The 22,198-nt window shown below is 38.9% G+C and overlaps 1 protein-coding gene across 1 annotated transcript in view; it reads left to right on the top strand.

Moving 5' to 3' along the window:
* The window catches only part of LOC134221344 (uncharacterized), a 123,002-nt gene that overhangs the window by 10,873 nt on the left and 89,931 nt on the right, over window positions 1-22,198 (top strand). The gene's annotated exons all lie outside the window — the stretch shown is intronic.

Below are 22,198 nucleotides of genomic sequence, written 5' to 3'. Positions count from 1 at the left end.
GAGAATGATAGGCATAATGTACGTTAGGCGTAATGGACGTTTGGTATAATTCTGCCTTCTTTATGTCATAATGTTCTTTGTTTCGCTTTATGCGTAACGTACATTATGCCTATCGTAGTTTATACCCAAATATCTTGAAATTAATCATATTTATTACATAGCAAATCATCTATCCAATTTTTTATATGCCTGCGAACAAGATCTATGAAAAATACTTTTAGGATACAACATATTTGGAAAATCAAAAAATCTGTTTGAATTTCTCACTTGCCCAACTTACCACCACCATAATCAAAATCTGGTAGAAGTGGATGGACGATATTAGCTTATCAACTTGGTTCATCAAACGGCTCTATCGTGGACTAACATAGCTTCATAATTTACCAGAAAATAGATGGATTGTGACAAGAAATGCTATTGTCAGTCAAAGATGGATGATATATGTATAAGGTATTTGTGAGATTCTGGTAAGATATCAGAATTGTGGGTTTACTGGGAGCATGGAGAATCCCAACAAATTATTTAAATACAATCAGTGACCTAAACTACTCCGAGGAAAAGGCCTAGCACGGTCCACTATTGATTCACCGTCCCTATTCCTTTTTGCCTAACCTCTTTTATGTAGTACTTTTTTCAATCAGGTTGCTTTTATTTACCGAGATACGTGTATGCACATTAATCATCCTATTGACGGGTGGATGGAAATTGGCTCTGGCACCAACGAAAATAAATCACGCTTTGCCACCTTTTGAGCTATGGGAAGTGAAGCTTTGAACAAAAAGCTATGCGCTTCAAGCGATGTTGGTGTGTGATGTTATACGGCTGTAGCGGAGTTGAATTAGATTATATTAAGGTGAAGGTTGGGGGCTTGCATTAACCTCGCATATATACGTTTGATACATGCTGCGTTGAGAAGCACTGAAATTTTCATGCTTTCGTGACCTTACCCTTAATAATGTGTCCTTTTGAGGCTGGTGTCTATTATATTTTTAAGTATGTCAAAAGCACTACGCGACAAGAAGCTTGCGAAACTGAAGAAGTCATCTGGTAAAAAGTTGGGCCATGGCTGAACTGTTTTGTGTTTTTATTCACATTTACATAGCTCAAATTTCTGATTCTTTTAGGTTACAGATTTCCCTCCTAATATATTTTTGGAAATTGTACATCCAGCATTCCATCTTCGGTAATAATGGCTTGCGTGTTTGCAGAAATTAAATGTACTAGTGTTATATTTCTAAATGACATGAAAGAAAATCGTTTCAGAAGTGCCGAAATCGTTATTTCCAAACATATACAATTTGATGGAATTTACTTTATATACAATTTGGAGCATTTTTTTTATATCATGAATCGATTTTATGATAATCAATTTCGTATTTTAGTTACTTCACACTAGCAAATCGTTGTAAATTTAAATTTGTTTTAATATTCATACCCAAAATTCTCATTTTGCATACATTCAGGAGGTTTATCCTCCATGAACAATTCGTAATATTTTCTTAGGACTATCCTTTAGTGGTTTGCAAAAGAATAGTACATGGCGGCAAAGAACGAACCACGAGTTCGTCCAGTTCAATGTCGAACCCAGCTGAATACAATTGGCAGGATATGTTGAATGGTTTTCGTTTTAGATCCGGTTGGTACAACGGAGGCGTGGAGCGCAGCGATGGGCGTGGGCATTACAATAGATAGCAAGTTGTGGCCGCGACCCAAGTATTGTGGCGTTATATTCAGTTGATAAAATCGGAACAGTGACAAAATCGTAATAATTTTCTTTGCTCATATAATCTAAATTGGGCCCACTGGTATATCATATCTAACATCATTCAAAAGTTGGATCATTGGATAGGCCAAAATCGTTTCGAAAATTTGGTATAAAGATGATCTGAAATCCAGGACGTTGTTCGAAAGGACTATCAAACCGTGAAAATATTTTAGTATGGCATCATTTGTTTCAACGATTCGATTTCTAGTTCTAACACATCAACTTATGGAGGGTCCACTGTAGTTTGTAAAAGAATCAAGTGATATCCTACAAGCTCGATGTAACTGCGGGAATGTTTTCTGTCGCATAAGAGTCTTATGTCGGTTTTTGGCGGATTTGATTTTCTTTCAGGAATAAGTTTAAAATGACCTAATCTTCAAGAAAATCTGATAGGCTTTGTTCTAGAAATTTGAAAATCAAAACCCACTTGTGTAGTCCCATCTTGCTATTTCTTCGCATAACAGTCACCTGCATCATTTGGCCAAAAACTAACTCAAGTTAGTTTATTTTAAAGGCTAAATCTCTTTAAAAAAACCCAGATTAATCTACCTAGCGGTGATGGTGCCTTTCTCGACCTTCGTAAAATGTGTGTGCTTGAAAATAGATGAGCTAGTAGCTAGGAGTAAAAAAGAAAAATTTCTTTGTCCGTTCTATGAAAATCGGATTATTTCAAGCAAAGATATTGTAGATCCAGTTGAAAACCGAAAATCATATTTTGTCCCATTCCCGGATGTCGCAACTGCATCGCGAGTGGTGCGCATGATGGCGCACGACTATGGCACAGATGCGCACTACTCGCGATGCAGTTGCAACATCCGGAAATGCGATTGTCGCGAGACCTCGGTTCGGTTTTCAACTTGATCTACAATATGCTAATAAGAATTTCGACAATTTTTTTCCTTTTCCAATATTTTTGACGTTCATACTTCTGTTTTATTTTAGCCAGTCATATATTTTAAGGATATCACTTTTGGATGTTTGTTAAAGCTCCGACTACACAAAAAGAAAACGAAAATGTTATCCCATCAAACGAGCGGAGGGCAATATTTGTCATGATATAAATCTCATGACCGTCCTTCTGCCAAACTCCCATATATGAATAGGGAGGGAAGTTTATCAGTGTGGAAGCATCCGATAGTTCGTTTTCGGAGAGAAATTATAGCCTTTCGGTACAACTTTGTTGCACAAGAAAGGCAAAAAGTATGTTGGCCATAATTTCTAAGGTAATAGTCTGGCCAATTTTCAATAGAAATAATAGAACAGGATTCCGCGTCCAATGCAATTTGTTGTGAGTAAATCGATTGAGGGTGAGTGCATTAACCTTTTGTCTGTGCTCTAGGGTCAATATGACCCCAGGCCACTTTGAGTGGCTGCCATTTTTTTAGTTTTCAACCGATTCTCCTAATTTTTGGTAGTTTGGTAAAACTCGCCGAGATCTATCTTCTCGCTTGAAAAATCTTGAAAATATTCGCTACAGTGTACTTTTTTCAAAAAACTTACGTTGTCTGTGCTCTGGGGTCAAATTATTTAAATTGAAATGCTATAACTTTTTAATGTTTGGCCGATTTTAGATTTTTGGGGCTGTTTCGAAAGTTAATTTAATCCTCTTTCAAATTGTTACCAAAGATTGAATATAGGTGGGCGGGTACATCGCGGGGAGGGATTTTCGTAAAAAAAGGTACAAGAACAGTGATTTTTATGCTTATTTTACTTATATTTGAAAATTCTCCCCATTTTGAACTACACCTTTTCAAAAAGGTTAAGCAGGAAGGCGTGTGCTTTCACATGAGGCATTGATTAGTTTAGAGCTTGGTCGCTAGGTGGCGGTATATTTGAATTCATTATTTTAGACTACTATAGTAATTTCGATATATGGAATTTTCCTCGTTGTAAATATTCTTATCGCACAAATTTGAAATTTGTAAAGATGGCGTCTTCAACAAAGTTTGTCTGGTGAGAATGGACTGTCATGTGACGGAATAAATAATTAGGAAATTTACAATTAGGCGGCGCTGCAATATTCTTGCATATATGAAATATTACTTTAGCTCGAGATCCCTCATACCAACACCCAAGTTGTATTCGGCAACATTGTTCAGGATGTCCAGGACTACAAAGCGGTGCTCAATATAATGAGCACTTTTTCCAAGATGCGGCGCTAGTGAGCTGTTACATTTGAGTATATTGTTCCATGTGAGATCTGATGTATTTTGGTTTGTAGCATTTTTGACAAACATGAATGTTGTGGTAGAGTTAATCAAAAGTTTTCTTTGTATTCAACCTGCTCCAGCGATGCTGCAAATAATAGAATGGGTTCACAGAATATGTTTTAGGTCATCCAAGAAAACCCTGGAATTAAGGCTTTCGGGTCTACATGCGTAACCAAAGATCAGCCAATTTGCCGCCTATTTGTAAAATTCCCAATCATTACTTCCGTCACAAGACAGTCTATTCCCACAGGAAGACCTTTGTTCAAGACGCCATTTTAACAAATTTTGAATTTGTACGATAAGAATACTTACAATGAGGAGAATTCTATATATCGGAATATTATGAGTAGTCTAAAATAATGAATTCAAATGTACCACCACCTGGCGACCAAGTTCTAAACTTATCAACGCCTCATGCCGAAGCACACGCCTTCCTGCATAATCTTTTTAAAAAAAGGTGCAGTTCAAAATGGGTAGGATTTTCGGATATAATTAAAATAATCATGAAAAATCACTGTTTTTGTACCCTTGTTCACTAAAACCCCACCCCGCGATGTACCCGCCCACCAATAGTCATAGATGGTTACGATCTGAAAGATGATTAAATTATCTTTCGAAACAGCCCCAAAAATCCAGAATCGGCCAAACAATAAAAAAGTTATAGCAATTTCAATTTGGGGTCAATTTGACCCCAGAGCACAGACAACGTAAGTTTTTTTGAGCACAGACAGAAGGTTAAAAATGAGCTAGACTTTTTTACGCGCTTTTTTATAACACAAGGTATTTTGGCCACAATTTCTGTGCCCATAGTCCGATCTTCCAAAGTTTCAATAGAAAACAATTCGACAGGATTCCGCGTCGAATGGAATTTGTTGCAAGTAAATCAGTTGAGGATGGTGTCAGGCCATTAGGCCGAAGGCCGTTAGGTCGAAGGCCATTTGGCCGAAGGTCATTAGGCCGAACGGTCGTTAGGCCGAATGGCCATTAGGCCGAATTAGCAAAAAGAAGCAAACATTGAAAAATGAGAAGTGCTTTCTCCACTTTACCCCTTCTTCCTTCTCCCTTCTTGCTTCTTCCTTCTTCTATCTGTTTTCTTTTTCCTTCTTCTTCCTTCTCAATTATTCCTTCTTTCTTCTTCATTTTTCCTTCTTCGGTTTTTTCTCCCTTCTAACTTCTTCCTTATTCTTCATTCCATCTTCCTTCATTCTTCTTCTTTTTCTTCTTTCTACCTTCTTCCTTCCACTTCTTCCTTATTACTTTTTCCTTCTTCCTTCTTCCTTCTTCCTTCATTCATCTTTCTTCCTTCTTCCTTCTTCCTTCATTCATCTTTCTTCCTTCTTCCTTCTTCTTTCTTCCTCCTTCCTTCTTCCATGTTCCTTTTTCCTTCTTCTTTCTTCATTCTTCCTTTTTTTCTTCCTTCTTCCTTCCTCCTTCCTTCTCCCTTTTTTCTTTTTTCTTCTTCCTTCTTCCTTCTTCCTTTATCCTTTTCCTTTTTCTTTTTCCTATTTCCTTCTTTCTTCTTCGTTCTTTCTTCTTCGTTCTTCCTTCTTCCTTCTTCATTCTTCCTTCTTCCTCCTTCCTTCTTCCTCCTTCCTTCTTCCTCCTTTCTTCTTCTTTCTTCCTTTTTCCTTTTTCTTTCTTCCTTCTTTATTCTTCCTTCTTCCTTCTTCCTTTTTCCTTCTTTCTCCTTTCTTCTTTCTACTTTCTTCTTTCTTCTTCCTACTTTCTTCTTTCTTCTTCCTACTTTCTTCTTTCTTTTTTCTTTTCTTCTTTCTTTTTTCTTCTTTTTTCTTTCTTCTTTCTTCTTCTTTCTTCTTCCTTCTTCTTTCTTCTTTCTTCCATTTTCTTCCTTCTTTCTCCCGTCTTCCTTCTTTCTTATTCTTTTTTTCTTCTTCCATCTTCCTTCTTTCTTCTTCCTTCTTCTTTCTTCTTTCTTCCTTTTTCTTTCTTCCTTTTTCTTTCTTCTTTCTTCCTTCTTTCTTCTTCCTCACTTCGCACAACTCATTTCTCACTCCCCAATTCTCATTCGGCCTAACGACCGTTCGGCCTAATGACCATTCGGCCTAATGACCATTCGGCTTAATGGCCTTCGGCCTAATGACCCAGCATCGTTGAGGATAAGTACCAAAAAAGTGAACTAAACTTTTCGCACTTTTGGTGCGCGCAAACACACTTACAGAGACATCATCTCAGTTCGTCGAGCTGAGTCGATTGGTATATAACACTATGAGTCTCCATGCCTTCTGTGAAAGTTTCGATGAAACAAATTTTACGTTTTCACGGAAATGGCCATATCTCTGCGTAGTTTAGATGGAAACATAAAACATGATGAAAGTAAACGTCACATAAAATGACAAGCAGTGGAAAAAATGCATTTTGAACATACCTTCGGAAAACCCGGAACATCTACGGTGGCCAAGGACCAATCTTAGGTTTTGCAGGGGGCAGTATACTAGAAAAGCATCCGGTTCTGATGGTCCTGATTTTATCAAAATCGGATCATTGTACGCAAAAAGGTTAAAAGACTATTATTCTTCCATTTACTTCCACTATTAACTTTTTTATGTATCAACAAGCAGATACGCATTTCGTTTCCTACTTGGAAACTTCTTCAGTGTTTGTTATCGACTGAAGAAAAACATTGCTCATTAACTTTAAATATGGTGTGTAGGTAGAACTGTAGGTAAAAAATTAGGGCATGTCGCTTGAACCGATTCGTCGTCGTCCCGTGGGTAGTAATCTAAACAGCCAGGTATATCCGTTTCCTTGATCTTTGTTAAGTAAGTTTATTTGTTTTTGTTTGTAAATTTCTAAGCTTTCCGCTACGTCAAGTTTCCAAGGATTTTGTATTTGTCTGAGAAGTGATATGTTGTCTTTGGTTAATTGATGATCTTCGTTAAATATATGTTCGGCTACTTTAGATTTGAAATGATAATGTAACTAAAGCAAACAAAGACACTGAAAAAGGTATACATACACTTAGCGTCACAGGGAAACAGAAAGAATTAAATTACATTTTTGAAACAGCTAGACTAAACGGATACTCAACTAGAACTATTCAAGCTATTATAGACAAACATAGAAAAACCCAGTATAGAAAATCATTGACTACATTATCACCAATAACAAACGAATTGCGACGAGTATCCGTTAATTTTGACCATAATATAACCAGACCATTACGCTCTAAATTTAGAAAAATTGGTATCGAATTAGTTTTCAGTAGCAGGAACAACCAACTGAAGACACTACTTGGAAGCACAAAAGACCCCGTTGACGCATTAGGAAAATCTGGAATTTATAAAATATCATGCCCACACTGTGACAAAATCTACATAGGACAGACAAAACGAACACTAGACACGAGGTTAAAAGAACATTTGGTAGAAGTAACTAAGCCAAACAAAGACACTGAAAAGCGTAAACATTATCATTTCAAATCTAAAGTAGCCGAACATATATTTAACGAAGATCATCAATTAACCAAAGACAACATATCACTTCTCAGACAAATACAAAATCCTTGGAAACTTGACGTAGCGGAAAGCTTAGAAATTTACAAACAAAAACAAATAAACTTACTTAACAAAGATCAAGGAAACGGATATACCTGGCTGTTTAGATTACTACCCACGGGACGACGACGAATCGGTTCAAGCGACATGCCCTAATTTTTTACCTACAGTTCTACCTACACACCATATTTAAAGTTAATGAGCAATGTTTTTCTTCAGTCGATAACAAACACTGAAGAAGTTTCCAAGTAGGAAACGAAATGCATATCTGCTTGTTGATACATAAAAAAGTTAATAGTGGAAGTAAATGGAAGAATAATAGTCTTTTAACCTTGTAGCATTTCCCCTAAGACGCTCTAAAATAATTAATCATTGTACGCAAAGTTATGATGATTTGAATATCGACATAATTTTACCTATCTCAACCTTTTTGTCTAACCCCTGTATAGCCTTTTCGTATACTTTCTAGGCAAAAGGCAAAAATGGTGCTCCGGCCATAACTTCCGATCCCATATTTCGATCTGGCCAATGTTGGCATAACATGGCATAACGAACATTTGGCATAATTTTGAACTTCAACAAAAGAGTGGGTCTTTTGGCATAGATAAAGTAGATCAAGGAATATTCTGAAAGTTTTAGAGTGATTGAAGAAATTTTTCGGAAGAACGGACGAACGAAACGGAAACTACTCCCGACGAAGAGATCAAATCCATCATTGATCTTATATTGATGCCTGGAATAGCAAATGGTACTTGAGCTTGAGCTTGAGCTTGATTGACTGCTCGTAGTTGCTACTCCATTATTACCAGATCAGCTGTTCTTGCACAGGGAACCAACAGATGTTTGCTTGGGACTAGCTCACATCTTCAATGTACAAGTACTGGTGATCTCATTTGTTAGGTCATACTGGCGCCTGCCACGTCAGAATGCAATTCAATGTAGGGAAGGGGAGGAAATGATGATGCAATCACTCGCCCACTGCAAGCCGAATATACCTCTGCACTTGCCACGAGTTCATGCGGAATTTGTTGGAATTTCTGGGTTAGGTTGGAGAGGCAGAGGTCCGTCTTGGTTAACGAGCTGCCAATGTGATAGATAGGAGAAGGTAACTGATGGAATTTCTAATTGGATGTAGGAAACGAGCTCTATAGTTCATTTCCAATTCTAGCAGATTACTGTTAGAATACTCAAGTTGAAGGTATAGGAATAGTAATGGAAACGGTATGGAAGTCCATTTCCAGTTCTAGCGATTGCTAGAACATGAGAAATAAAGAGAAAGATACAAAGTAGGAGAATGGAACGGACCTGGGATTGAACCCACGACCTCCTGCGTATGAGGCAGAAGCAGTAGCCTTATGACTACCATTGCCTCAATCCGGGCCAACGCCTATTTTCAAAGAATGAATGAAATTCATCTATGCCTTATTCCAGGCAAACGCCTACATCCAAAGGACGAAAGATTAAATCCACAATTGTTTAATCTGGTCAAGCGCCGACTTTTAAATAAGAGATTAAATCAATTATTGCCTTAAATCTGGCAATTGGCTACTTTTACAGAAGGTATCACATCCACCACTGCCTTAAAGCGGGAAAGCGCCTACTTTCAAATAAGGGTTCACATCTACCATTGCCTTAATCCGGGCAAATGCGTACATCGCATTCACCATTGCCTTAAACCTTAAAACAAAATTATTTTGTTATAAATTCGCCGTATCGGATGAAGAAAGGAAAATTCCATGATCGTCTACTAGCGTCTACTACAAGCGCCTACTTTTAAAGAAGGTATCATATCATTGCCTTAATCCGGTCAGGAAAAAACCTATTTTTAAAGAAGCGATCACATCTGTTATTGCCTTAACACAAGCAAGTGCCTACTTTCAAGGATGGACATACATCCTCCATTACCATATTCCAAAAAAAGCCTATATTTAAAGAAGGCATCACATCCACCATTGTCTTAAGCCGCGAAAACATAATTCCACAGATGCGTTATTTTTGAAGAAGAAAACAAATAATTAAGTACTTATGCTTAAAGACGTTAGGCATAAGTACGATAGGCATAATGTACGTTAAGCATAACGGACGTTAGCCATAATGTACGTTAGGTATAATGGACGTTTGGCATAATTCTGCCTTCTTTATGTCATGGGCTGTTATTTGGGTCATTTTATGCCTAACATCCATTATACCTAACGTAATGGATAGCGACGTCAATCGTCTAGACGAATGTGCTATGGGGTATATGGGTTCGATTCCCGCTCCGGTAGGGAGAAAACTTTACGTGATGCGAAAAATTCTGGCTGTTGCGTGTCCTGACCGTTGCGTTGTCTGATGCTAGGTGTTGAGTGTGCAGTCTGTACGACATGCGTCACGAAGTGGTCTATTTTATTAATTAACATTTTCGAAATATTATTTGGAGAAATATTCTGTGCTGGCCAATAGCAACATTTAGGGAAGAGTAACACTTGCTATAAATAAAATGTTTGCTCGTGTAGAGTGACCGCAAGCAACGCAATACGAAATTATGTCGCGAAAGAACCACACTTCCTACCAGTAAACTGTTAAATCTTCTACTTCTACTTCTACTTCAAAGATATATACAGTGACCAGCATAATAAAAAGCCCACTCGCCGTTTTTCATACAAAATGGTCAACTTAGGAGATCTAGATCTCGATTGCGTGTGAACCAATTTTGTTGAAAATTTGACCAGAGCTCAGATTTAACTTGAATTTACTGTAATATATATGATAGGAGAAGACCTGGATGATCCTACAATCTGCTCAGGTCAAAGAAATGAGTGTGTAAAACCCTAATTGATACATTTCTCGTGTCAAAATGAGAGGTCATGTAAGGTGAAAATCGCACTTTAGGGAGATAGGTCCAATTATTTCCATTGATTCATATAAGTTGCACCCATTTTTATGGCTTATTTTTTGTAACATGATTTTAGAATATGAATGAAACAATTAAAAACAAACTGAATGAGCCATTTTATTCTATAGATTCTTGTTGTAGTTATTATACCTATTGGTTGCTATCTTTGAGATGCATGCTGCTTGGGAATTGTTCTTTCGACTGGTTATATTAATTTGTATTGCAATATTCCAATTTTAAAACGAGAAAAATCTCCGCAAAATAAATCATGTAATCTTTTTATTATTCTCGCACAACAGTTCCGCCCATTTTCCACGATGAAATTTATCTCGCACTGTAATGAAGCAATCGTAGGCCATATATAGTCCAGCAGGCACGTTAATTAATACCTCGGACCATCTCCTTCGCAACCACATAAATTGCGAACTCTCGCTGGGAAATTAATTATGCATCCCCTTTCCATTTTACACGAAATCTGTAGGAGAAACCTTCGGGACCAGTGCAATTAATAATTAATTAAGAGAACGTTGAGCATATAAATTGGTTGAAAACGTGCGGTATTAAGTGTCGAAATATGAGGATAACGATTTACCGTATTCTCTACATAGTTCTGATTCGAAAAGTCGGTGGACCGGAATCTGTAAACTTTTGTTTTAAACGGTGACGCGTGAAACTACAAAGCAGATCATGCTGAAGCTGAAAAGGTTCGATTCTCGGTAATTCCTCTAGTTGGGGGATTCAATTACTATTTATTTGTTCTTGCTTAACCTTCAAATCATACTAAGAAGTAACTTCGTAAACGATTTCCGTTTCATGACTTTGTGAAATGGTCGGAACGATGTTTCATAAATTAGAACGACATAAATCGATAGACATAGATAACAGCAACCCGAACCGTCAGCATACCGAGAAATTACCAACTTTATCCGCACGGCTGAAATGCACACTCCCTCCTTAAACAGATTTAATTAATTTTGCTTTTATCGAACCCAGCGAGGAAGTGAGCCAGACGCTTGCCATGAAGTCATTAAAACGAAATTTAACTTTGTCTCGGCAACGAACATGTTCGGCGGCTAACAACGCAACGATGATGACGACACTGATTGATGGAACATCCAACTTGATCAAAATATTATCCTATCAAGTGAGCCACCGCCATACAGTTGACTTATACCTCTCCATATGGCTGTCTATAACCAGAATTATAGCGTCGTCAACTCATCCTAACTCGGCGTATCGTGAACTAAACAGATGGAACACTGTCACCTAGCACAATATTTGAACAAGAAGTAGGTAGACCTGATGTCAGCATCCCCGGCTCCCAGAGAGCCCGGGATGCACCCCCAAGGAGGATGTCATCCTGTCTAAATGGCTGCTACATAACCGGACGCAAGTGTGGAGTGGAGTGCATCGTCGGATATCCTACCGAGCAAATGAGAACCTAATTGATGCTGTCAGGAGCAAATGGTGCCGAAACCGTTTTGCGGCACGGGCACAGTTGTCGATTTCCCGGGCTCGGTGACTGAACCTCAAAGCAAACTGTATCGAGTTTGATAATTGCATTGGAAGGAAAATTTTAAGTGACCGCAATTGTAATTTGATAAATTGTTGTCAATTTTTCAACGGGTGTGTGTATGTATACTTATCAATTATATGATGGCTCAGTTTCAGAGACAGTATTGCTTATTCTGCTTCAAAAATGTAGTGGAAAACGTTGTCGTGAAGAATTGATTTCCAAATTTCAAAGCATTTCCCGTGTAAGTTCGGAAGATTTCCCGTGTAAATTTGGAAGAAATTTTCAGGGATTTTGAGAATTCAGAAGAATTTTACGTTGAAATTGAAAAATAATTCTATATTTCAAAAAAATGTCCATGTAAATACGTAAACAATTCCGTAGAAATTCGGAAGAGTTTCTCTAGAAAACTCGTAAGAAATTTTCGTGGAAATTTGAAAGGATCTCCCTTTAAAAGTTCTAAGACTTTCTCGTGGATTCTGTGCTTCAGGGCAGAAGGGCCGGGACTATGTACAAGGGGGGGTTGACGACCCCTTCCCACAGCCACGGGGAGTTGGGGGCCTGCCTAAGATGTGGTGGGGACGGTTTGATAATGGGTTCTGCTAAAACCCTACAAAAAGCTGCATGTGTCCCCAAGCAGGCCTTATCTAAGCGATCGTGCGCCGATCCAAATGCACAACCCCAGCAGAAGTGTGAACGTGTACATCAGGATCCTGATTATGGTATATTGGCTGCATGTTAATTGACCCTGTTTTCGGATAATACTGTGAAAGCGAGGGATGGCAGCCGAATCATTCTACTCTCTTAGTAATGCCGGGTGACAGCGACCTGAAACGGCGAGTGGGCTAATTAAGTGGCCATTAAGTGGCCAGGCTGACTTCCGTCCCACAAAAAAAAGTTGACGGTGGAGCGGCGCCTGGCGTTAAGGGAGACCCTTTCGCCAGACGAAGTGGCCTTAATCGGTCACTCCAAGGTTCGGCAGTGCAATGCGAAGGAGAAGCCCCGTGTTGGGCTGGAGGATGTGCCGGTCGATAGGAATAATGGCGGCCCTACTCTAATCAGGGTCATCAAGACAGTGATCGCCAAGCACGATGAATGCGGTGGAGAGAAAATGGAGCAGATTACGTTACGGACGAATTCATGTCGTTTCTGTAAAGCCGCTGTATCTATAGTAATCATGTGCTATAGTAGGGATCTCATATACGTGAAGCTGGTTGATCACTTTTTTGTTTGTGATTAACGGTGTAAGATCTACCAAACCGATCCCTAGCTTAATCCACTTTTTAAGATAATGCAATAAGTTATGGTAATTCAGGGATTCATCGTATTTAGTCCTCTACACAAGGCTGAACTGACTGTTGAGAAAATTTAGAGTTAGGAATCTGCGTATGTACTAACTCTTTAGGAACTTGTTAACAAATATAGTTCGAGGAATTCTTGTTACTCAACAAAGTTTCTAGATTGAAATGGTCTTATAGACCCGACAACACACTTGTCAAAAACATGTATGACTATTTTAGGTTACATAAAAGATACTGCAATCAAATTTGTCTTGATTGTGCGGCTTGGGGATAGAGCTGAATCCCGGGTTTGGTGCTTTAATGGTGATAGTATAGAAGCAAGACAAGGATAGGGCTAGGGCTCCGATGCATGGCGTAGTCGGAGTGGCCAGAGAGATTCGAATCGTAGATTCATCTCCTTAATGAGGAAAAGCGGCTGGCAGAGAGTCAGACTGCGGAACTTCGCAGATGAATGGCTACCAGTCAGTGTTACACTACAAAGCTCTTGCAAAGGTCTTGCAAGCGGCAGACCCGAACGAAGCTGAAAAGACAGTACCTCCGAAAAAAAAGGCAACTGAAATTCATCGGAAGAAGGTCGTAGCCGACCCTAGAGAACAGTGAAAATCAGTACCTCCGCTAAGGAAGGTGACTGAACTTCGCCGGGACAAGGACCTGTCTTGGAGAGAAGTCATGAATTCCTTAATGACGAATAGGAGGGAACACCAAGCCCTAAGAGGTGCAGCAGGTGGAGCAGACCAGGCTACGGCAATAAAGGGTAAAGCCCGAGCTTAAAAGGACACGCTCTACCAATGGCAGTGGCAAACAAAAAGACAAAAATGAAGCGATTATCGTCAAATCTGACGAAATGAGGTATTCCGATTTTTTGAAGGTCATGAAAATCGACGAGAAGTTTTCTGACCTAGGAGTGGATGTCAAATGCATCTGGCGAGCGCGAAAAGGTGAGATGATTCTCATCTTGAAGCGGGATGCTGCTCAGAAAAGTTCTGAGTATAAACAGTTGACTAAGTATGTACTGGGAGATTGGGTTCAAGTGAAAGCCCCATGCCCAGTTTCGGTCATCCGGTGCAGAGGCCTGGTCGAGATTACCGAAGTTATTTACTTCACTTTTCATGTAACACATCGAGTGATGTTTTTGTTCAATTGAAAACACATCTATTTCTGCAGTCGACTGGAAAGATTGCTTTGATGGACACAACATCGACAATGCCGTCAACATATTTTATCAACGCCTCGATACTTCGTGATGCTGTTCCAATGAAACGTTTCCGGCGGAAAATGACAAAACAACCCTGGTGGAACAACGAATTGCAACGTCTTCAGAATAGTTTATGCAAAGCTCGGAAACGATATTTCCGTCGAAATCGGTACAGCATAAAGTTGAGCTACGTGACTTATACTATGTTCGCACTACGCTCTGAATAACATCTCAGTGAATAACATGCTATTCAAATTATCAACAGACATCATGCACGCGTACAAAAAAGGATGAGATTGAGCAACGACTGCTACGCGCACATAAAATTTAGCGCGCGCGAGTCTCACGAAGCTTGTGTACCTCATATTAACATTGGTGAGTCGCATTGAGACATCTCAATGCGATCAGCTTATGCGCTGTTTGCCATGGCAAAGCTTTGCAAACAACAGCAGAGGTGCGTAAAACAGCTTGAGCGGGAAATTTTCATTCAATAATATCGTCGCCTAAGTAACGCCAGCTATGCATTTCTAGCTTCTCTCGTCGCACTGAATCGGTGCTACGTGAGCTTTTGTAGCTCATGGCACACTGTCTCATCCATGTATACACGAGAATTAAGAGATTCTGATTATAGATAGTAGAATCTATAGATGAGCGAAAGCATGGCATGAGTCGATTTTTTTGCCCGTGCACACGCGCATATGACGTCACAGCCCTTAACGTTTCCATTGAAATAGTGACGTCATGCTCGTTTGGAGACACGTTTGACAGTTCGTTTGGAGACAGAGGATTTATCTTCGCTCATCTATATATTCCACTATCTATAATTCTGATTATCAACAAAAGAAAGCTCATCAAGATAGTCAAATAACATGTTACAAGGCCCTAGTGCGAACATAGTATTAGAGGGCGAATATAACTCTTTGCGCGCGCAATCCTTTAGATGCTACATTCGTCAAACCGAGGAGAACATTGTGAGGTGTATACTAGCCACCAAGGACAATTCACGCACTTTTTGGTCATTTGTTAGGACTAGGAGTCGGAAGCAGATGCATGAAATTCCTCAGCGTGTCTGCTGCAATGGAGTTACAGTGACGTTTCACTCGATTCAGTAAATTTGTTCTCGTCCTTCTTGCTTTGTGAAAAAAAGATCTATTACGACCAATCTCATGATCATGTCATGCCCTCGAGAATTGGGAGCAAGTCGACGCCATCTATATTAACTTCACCAAAGCGTGCTTTTTGTGAATGATCTCTGCACCGCAATTAAATCCCCGAAAGCGATGTTTGCTGATGACTTGAAATTCTTTTGAGTTGTGTCATTTTTGGTAGAATGCTGTGCCCTCCAAGCTGACGTCGACGCATTGATAAACGGGTGCACGCTAAATGGAATGGAAATCAACGTCAAATAATGCAATGTAATATTGTTCAGTAGATCGAGAAATCCGCCTGCCTTCAATTATAATATGTCTGCCGCCAGTATCACAAGAGTCAGCACCAAGAACTTTAGCGTCCAGCTAGATTCCAGGCTCAACTTCACTTTGCACATAACTACAACAACCACCTTGGCGTATGCAATGCTTGGGTTTATAAAACGAAACGCTCGGGAGTTTAAAGATATATACTGCTTGAAAATTCTCTACTGTGCCCTGGTCCACAGTACACTGGAATACGCTGTTTTCGTCTGGGCTCCATATCATGTAGTGCAGAGTAATCTGATCGAGTGAATTCAATCTTCAACGGTTCTTCTTCTTCTTCTTATTGGCATTACATCCCCACACTGGGACAGAGCCGCCTCGCAGCTTAGTGTTCATTAAGCACTTCCACAGTTATTAACTGCGAGGTTTCTAAGCCAAGTTACCATTTTTGCATTCGTATATCATGAGGCTAACACGATGATACTTTTATGCCCAAGGAAGTCGAGACAATTTCCAATCCGAAAATTGCCTAGACCGGCACCGGGAATCGAACCCAGCCACCCTCAGCATGGTCTTGCTTTGTAGCCGCGCGTCTTACCGCACGGCCAAGGAGGGCCCCTCTTCAATCTTCAACGGTTGTTCGTGCTCAATATCCAGTCCCACAACATTGACTGTCCGACGCTGCTGAGTAATGTCAACATCAACGTTCCTGCGAGATCAACCCGCCATACATATAACCCGTTTGACATTTGTTGTCGACGTTTTAATGAAGAAGTTTATGTTTATTTAGATTATAACATGACCAAGTGTGCATATCATAGCATAGCATAGCATAATTACGGTGTACTTCGTAGATTGGACACTAGTGATACTCATGTTTTTCTTTTGAAATTCTTATCCAGATTGCTATCAGAAATCAAGGTGGATAAAAATCACAAAAGCATGAGGATTACTACTCCTGGCCACGCCTATCTTCACCGTAACTTGGGAGGGGAAGGAAGTGTTGATGTAGTACTTACTTAACGAGAGGCCCTCGACTCAGCGACACCCTCATAAGTACCACGGAGTTGGATATTGGGGAAGGTATTTGTTGGGTCAGGATTTGCCTGTAGCTGACAATATGACCGTGGTAGATCTTACACCGTAACACACCACGCAAAGGTGTCTACCCAGCGTTACGGGGGATTTGTTTATAATATGACCAAGTGTGTGTTTAAAAGTAGTATAATTAGTTAGTAGTAGCTGTCTGTACGATTAGTTCGAAGGTTAATAAATAAATAAATACATAAATGAAACTAGAAGAAATTTGGTTACAATTTTTAATTATTTCAACTACTAACATGTAGTTTTATAATAACCTTTGTTATGAAAAATTGATTTACCAGAACAACAAGTTCTGATATAAATCTATTACCATTTACCGGTTGGGATGTCGCGGCTTAGCTGCGGGTACCCTCGTATGTAGATATGGAGATCATTAAAGTTCAAGCACAGGGGTTGTTGTCGGGGTGCTCTTCTCCAAAACGTGAGTTAGTGAAGGAGACCGTTAGGTCTCTAACACGGCTTGCGATCGACGGGTTATGGGTTAAGGTTACCCCCTAGTAGACAATGTTGTGTGTTTTGGATTGGCACCATCCCCATCTGATATATTGCTTAATTGTGGTCGGGATAGGACAAGTGAAAAGGTTTTTGGTTTTAGTGAAACACGTACTTGGTCGGGAAAAAAACAATCGCTACACTACCTGAATAAATATTATTACAATATTACTACCTGAATAAACCTCCTCAGGTGTCTGGTTGCAGATTTCCGTTTAACCTTACACAAAAAACATATTACCTCCAGACAAAGTTCAAATTTCGAAAAATGTTCATTTTGCAAAAAAAAAAAGCCACTCGCACTATAAGGTTGCACTTGTATTAAGCAGCCCTTACACACGCAAAGGAGGGGTTTTCACGCATATGTAGTGAGTACGAATTTGGGATTCGACACCATCGAGATGCGTGGTTTCATTTTTGTGCTTGACCTATACACATTTTTTTGCTACAATTTTGGGTCGGCGCGTATAATATTTCAGTCGTTTCGTAACAATCCTGCTAAGAAATACATATGTTTTTTTAAATTTACGTGACAATTTATTATGTTGTCAAAATAATAAAAAATGTAAAAAACTTTACTATAGGGGGATAAAATGACTTTCGTAATTATATGCCCTAGCTAAGCAAAAACTGATTTAATGTCTTAGCTGTAACGATTTTTACGGGTATTTTTAGCTCATGCAACAGTTAAACAATATACAGGGTTGTTACGGAGATCATGAAATATTTTCCGCGCCAAATCCGCGCCGACTAAAATCAAATCCGCGCCATTTCCGCGCGACATGAAATCCATTCCGCGCCAAATCCGCGCGATCCAGAGGCCAGAATCTAAATTCTAAGCAAATACACGTTAAATGTCAACTTTTGTATAACAATTTATTGAACGCCTTCTCTTCAAGTTCTTTTTTACAATATTACTGATTTCAAATATAATTTAAAACTGCAACATATGTTTGTATCAAAATGCTAATAGGACTAATAAAACCGCAGTAAGTATTACAACCCTTCTAAATGGCCGTATTCACCACTAGAAGTACTGCACGCAAAAAAAAGCGTTCATGAATTCGTGAACTAACGAGTTCACGGTGTATTTTTTCGTGAACAACAAGCACGGATTCGGGAATACAGTCACGTTTTCTGGAACGTTCTGGAAAACGTGACTGGTGTTCCCGAATCCGTGAATGTTGTTCACGAAAAAATACACCGTGAACTCATTAGTTCACGAATTCAAGAACGCTTTTTTTTGCGTGTGAATCTAAGGGAACAAGAACTAAACAGTCAAAACTATTTGCATAAGCACCGCCTTTTGGATTAGATGATGACTTTGGCATGTTTTGTTCCGTTATTGCCAGGGTTTTTTTGTTGATAGAACTTTATAAAATTCGGCACAAGGTTTGTTGATATACAAATGAATGTAAAGGCCAGATTTGATCATAATTGAATGAAGATAAACGTGCCAAATATTAAAAAATCTGCCAAAACTGCAATTTCTTTTGAAGTAATTAATTATGCAGCTTTGTTATAGTCATTGATCACAAGACAAACTTGCGTAGATATTAAGGAATTAGACAATGAAGCTCCGTTTTTTAAACAAAACTTCTGTAAAACAAATATTTGAATTCATATCAAGAAACAAATAATACAAAATCTAACATAGTTTCTCAAGCTCCGTTGATTTTTATGTAAGTTAGAATCGAGCGTGAATTCCTTCAAAAAGTCCAGAGGAATATTTTTAGAAATTTTAGAAGAAATTTCTATGGAAATACGGCAGAATAATTTGCATAAACTCCAATAGAAATAAGTCCGTTATTTCTCCTTCAATTCTTGTAAAAAGCTTTCCTAAAAGAAAAAAAGAAAAGATTTTTTTTTACCATTCTTACTGAAATTTCATTTAAAAAAAATTATCTTTCGTGCGCAGATTCATCCCAGAAATTTCTGCGGGTCATCCTCCGGAAATTCTCCCGGAAATTTTCATGGAAATGTTTGCAGAAATCCAACTGCCCTTGAATCTGCTGAAGTGCAGAAGTCGCTCCAAATTATCTGTGGGAATTCCTCCGAGTATTCTTACAAAAATTCCTCTGGGCAATTATTTTGTAACTTATCTGGGAATTTTGTCGTGAGTTCAAGTAAATTCTCCATAAATAACCTGCGGAAAATTTTCAGAGCTTACTTGCAGAAATCCCTTCATGAATTCCTACGAGTATCGCTTTATAAATTCTTGCAGAAATTGATTGATGACTTCCTGTGGAAAAACTCCCGGTTCTATTTTTGACCACTTATTAAACAAATTTCTGTGATCATCGCTATAACTCTTTTGTAAATTCAAGCCGGCATTTCGATTTTCTATAGTCATTCCTGCGGTCACCGCTCCAGGAAATTTATCCAAAAATGTCTTTATAACTTTTCTGGTTTTTAATGCTGCAGAAATCTTCTTTACGCCTTCTTTATTTGCAAAGAATTTATGCAAGGTCCTTGTGGAAACTTCTTTAGGAAGTTTCTTCGTTTTCTGTTGGTAATCCTTTAAAATCGGAATTAACCGAAAACATCCTAAAAAAATCCGCCAGAAATAACTTTTGAGAATCATCTTCTAATTTTTGATCGACTTTTTGCGGAAGAACTTATAAAAATAAAGCCCTTCTATAGATACAGGCATCAAACTAATTTTCAAATAAACTTCTTTAGATTTAGCATTTTATTTATTAAATTTCCACTTAAAATTAAATCCACGCGAAACCCTAAAATCGTTATGTAAATCCGCGCCAAATCCGCGAAAAGCGCGAAAACCGCGATAATCGCGAAATCCGCGTAGTCGTAACAACCCTGAATATAGCTAGCTGGTAGCTCTTAGGGGAAAACGCACCACGCGTCAGCGAATCATAATTCTGGTATGGAAAGTACGTGGAGACGCGTAGTACATTGTAGGCTAGTCCGGGTCCGCGACGTTGAGCATAAGTACGTTAGGCATGAGGACGTTAGGCATAAGTACGTTAGGCATAATGGACGTTAGGCATAACGGACGTTAGGCATAATGTACGTTAGGCATAATGGACGTTTGGCATAATTCTGCCTTCTTTATGTCATGGGCTGTTCTTTGGGTCATTTTATGCCTAACGTACATTATGCCTAACGTCCGTTATGCCTAACGATCATTATGCCTATCGTACTTATGCCTAACGTCTTTATGCCTAACGTACTTATGCCTAACGGGGTATACCCGGCTAAGCGGGGTATATCCTACTAAGCCTTAGTGACTGAGGCGTTTTGCATCGCCAAAATGATACATATTTCTTCAAAATGTGGAACATTTCGGTTTATCCTACCTTCCTATCGATTATTTTGACAGTTTTTTTGCATAACCTACATGACATTATGTCTTTACGAACATCTCAAACACGGTAAATATTAGGAAATATCCAGAAGGCGTTTGGCATCTGGGGGCCGATTTGTGGCCTCTTCCACTAAAAACGGTTAAAACGAAAACTTTTTGCCCCACAGTGCAATTTTCAACGGTTGACCGATATTTCTAAGTCCTGACCATGAACTTAATATCGGCAACATGAGCTATGATGAATATTGCAAAACAATGTGCGATATGCTTTCAATCTAACTGAACTTCCGAAAACTACTTCACATTTTTTTTTGGTTATAAACTACACGATAAGCTCTTTCGATTCTTCCTCAACATGTGCAGTGCAGCACGTTTGCACCATTCTGAATCTGACAACAACCCCAAAGAACGCAATCTGTTAGCGGCAGTGCTCCACTTATAGAAATCTCTCCCTTGTGTTGTATCGCATATAGATGCCGGCAGATAGATAGGGCACAGAATTGCATGTTTGTCTTTATTAAATTAGTTTTCACCAACTGACATCTTGTGTTGTGTGTTCATGCTTGCGCTAAATTTCCGAACAAAAGATTCCCACTTCATGCGGTTGCATATGAAAACCGTGTTGATCTGGCTGTTTCGATATAGAATTGCTTCAAACCATAGAAGGAAAGAGCAATTACAGCGATAAGATTGACGATAATATTGCCCGGGAAAACTGTACCTTGGAACATGTCCAAAGTATTGAGCTTCCCGTTTCAAGGCGTATCATAATAATCATTTAAGAGCACCTGCCAGATTCCGAGAATATTATGTGAAAATGATAATGGAAATTTTCTTTCGTACCGCGAATTCTCATAAACGCCATCATCTCGAACGTTACTCATCAGTAAGTAAGTTATTGATATAAGAGGAATCTACGACGTTAATGACTAATGGAAATAAAAGAAGTGGTAATATAGCATGAACTAATTTTATAAATAGGAAATGTCAAATTCTGATTTTCATTTCATTTCGATCAATCTTTAATTAGGTACTTACCTAGTTTCATTAGCGTTTTGTCGACTAGAATTGGAAATGTTCCATCAGTCCGCGAATTTCCATGGAAACAACTCTTGGAAATCGTTTCCTCTTTTCCGGGTATCGCTAACCAATGCATTTCTCGTACTCATTAAAATGCTGCGAACGAGCAAACGCGGCGGCATATGACAAAACCAGAATAGCAATCTATTTATTTGACCGACCGTTCAATGTGAACAACCAGCGAAGCCCAGCAAAGCGCACAACATGGCATCGGCATTTCAGCTTTCGGAAAGTCGATTTCTTTTCTCAATAATGTGCAAAGGCAAAAACGCTTCAGGGTAAAACGAAAATACTTATTTTTAGCAATCAAAAGACCAGTGAATCCCATCTATAGAAAGTGAATGGAGTTTGAGTGAAACAATCTTTTTATGTTGTGTCTTTATGCTGCTTTTCCTTCATTCTTTA

This window comes from Armigeres subalbatus, chromosome 3, assembly GCF_024139115.2.
Source record: "Armigeres subalbatus isolate Guangzhou_Male chromosome 3, GZ_Asu_2, whole genome shotgun sequence".
In the NCBI taxonomy this organism is placed as follows: domain Eukaryota; kingdom Metazoa; phylum Arthropoda; class Insecta; order Diptera; family Culicidae; genus Armigeres; species Armigeres subalbatus.
This window is presented reverse-complemented; position numbering and strand designations above follow the sequence as displayed.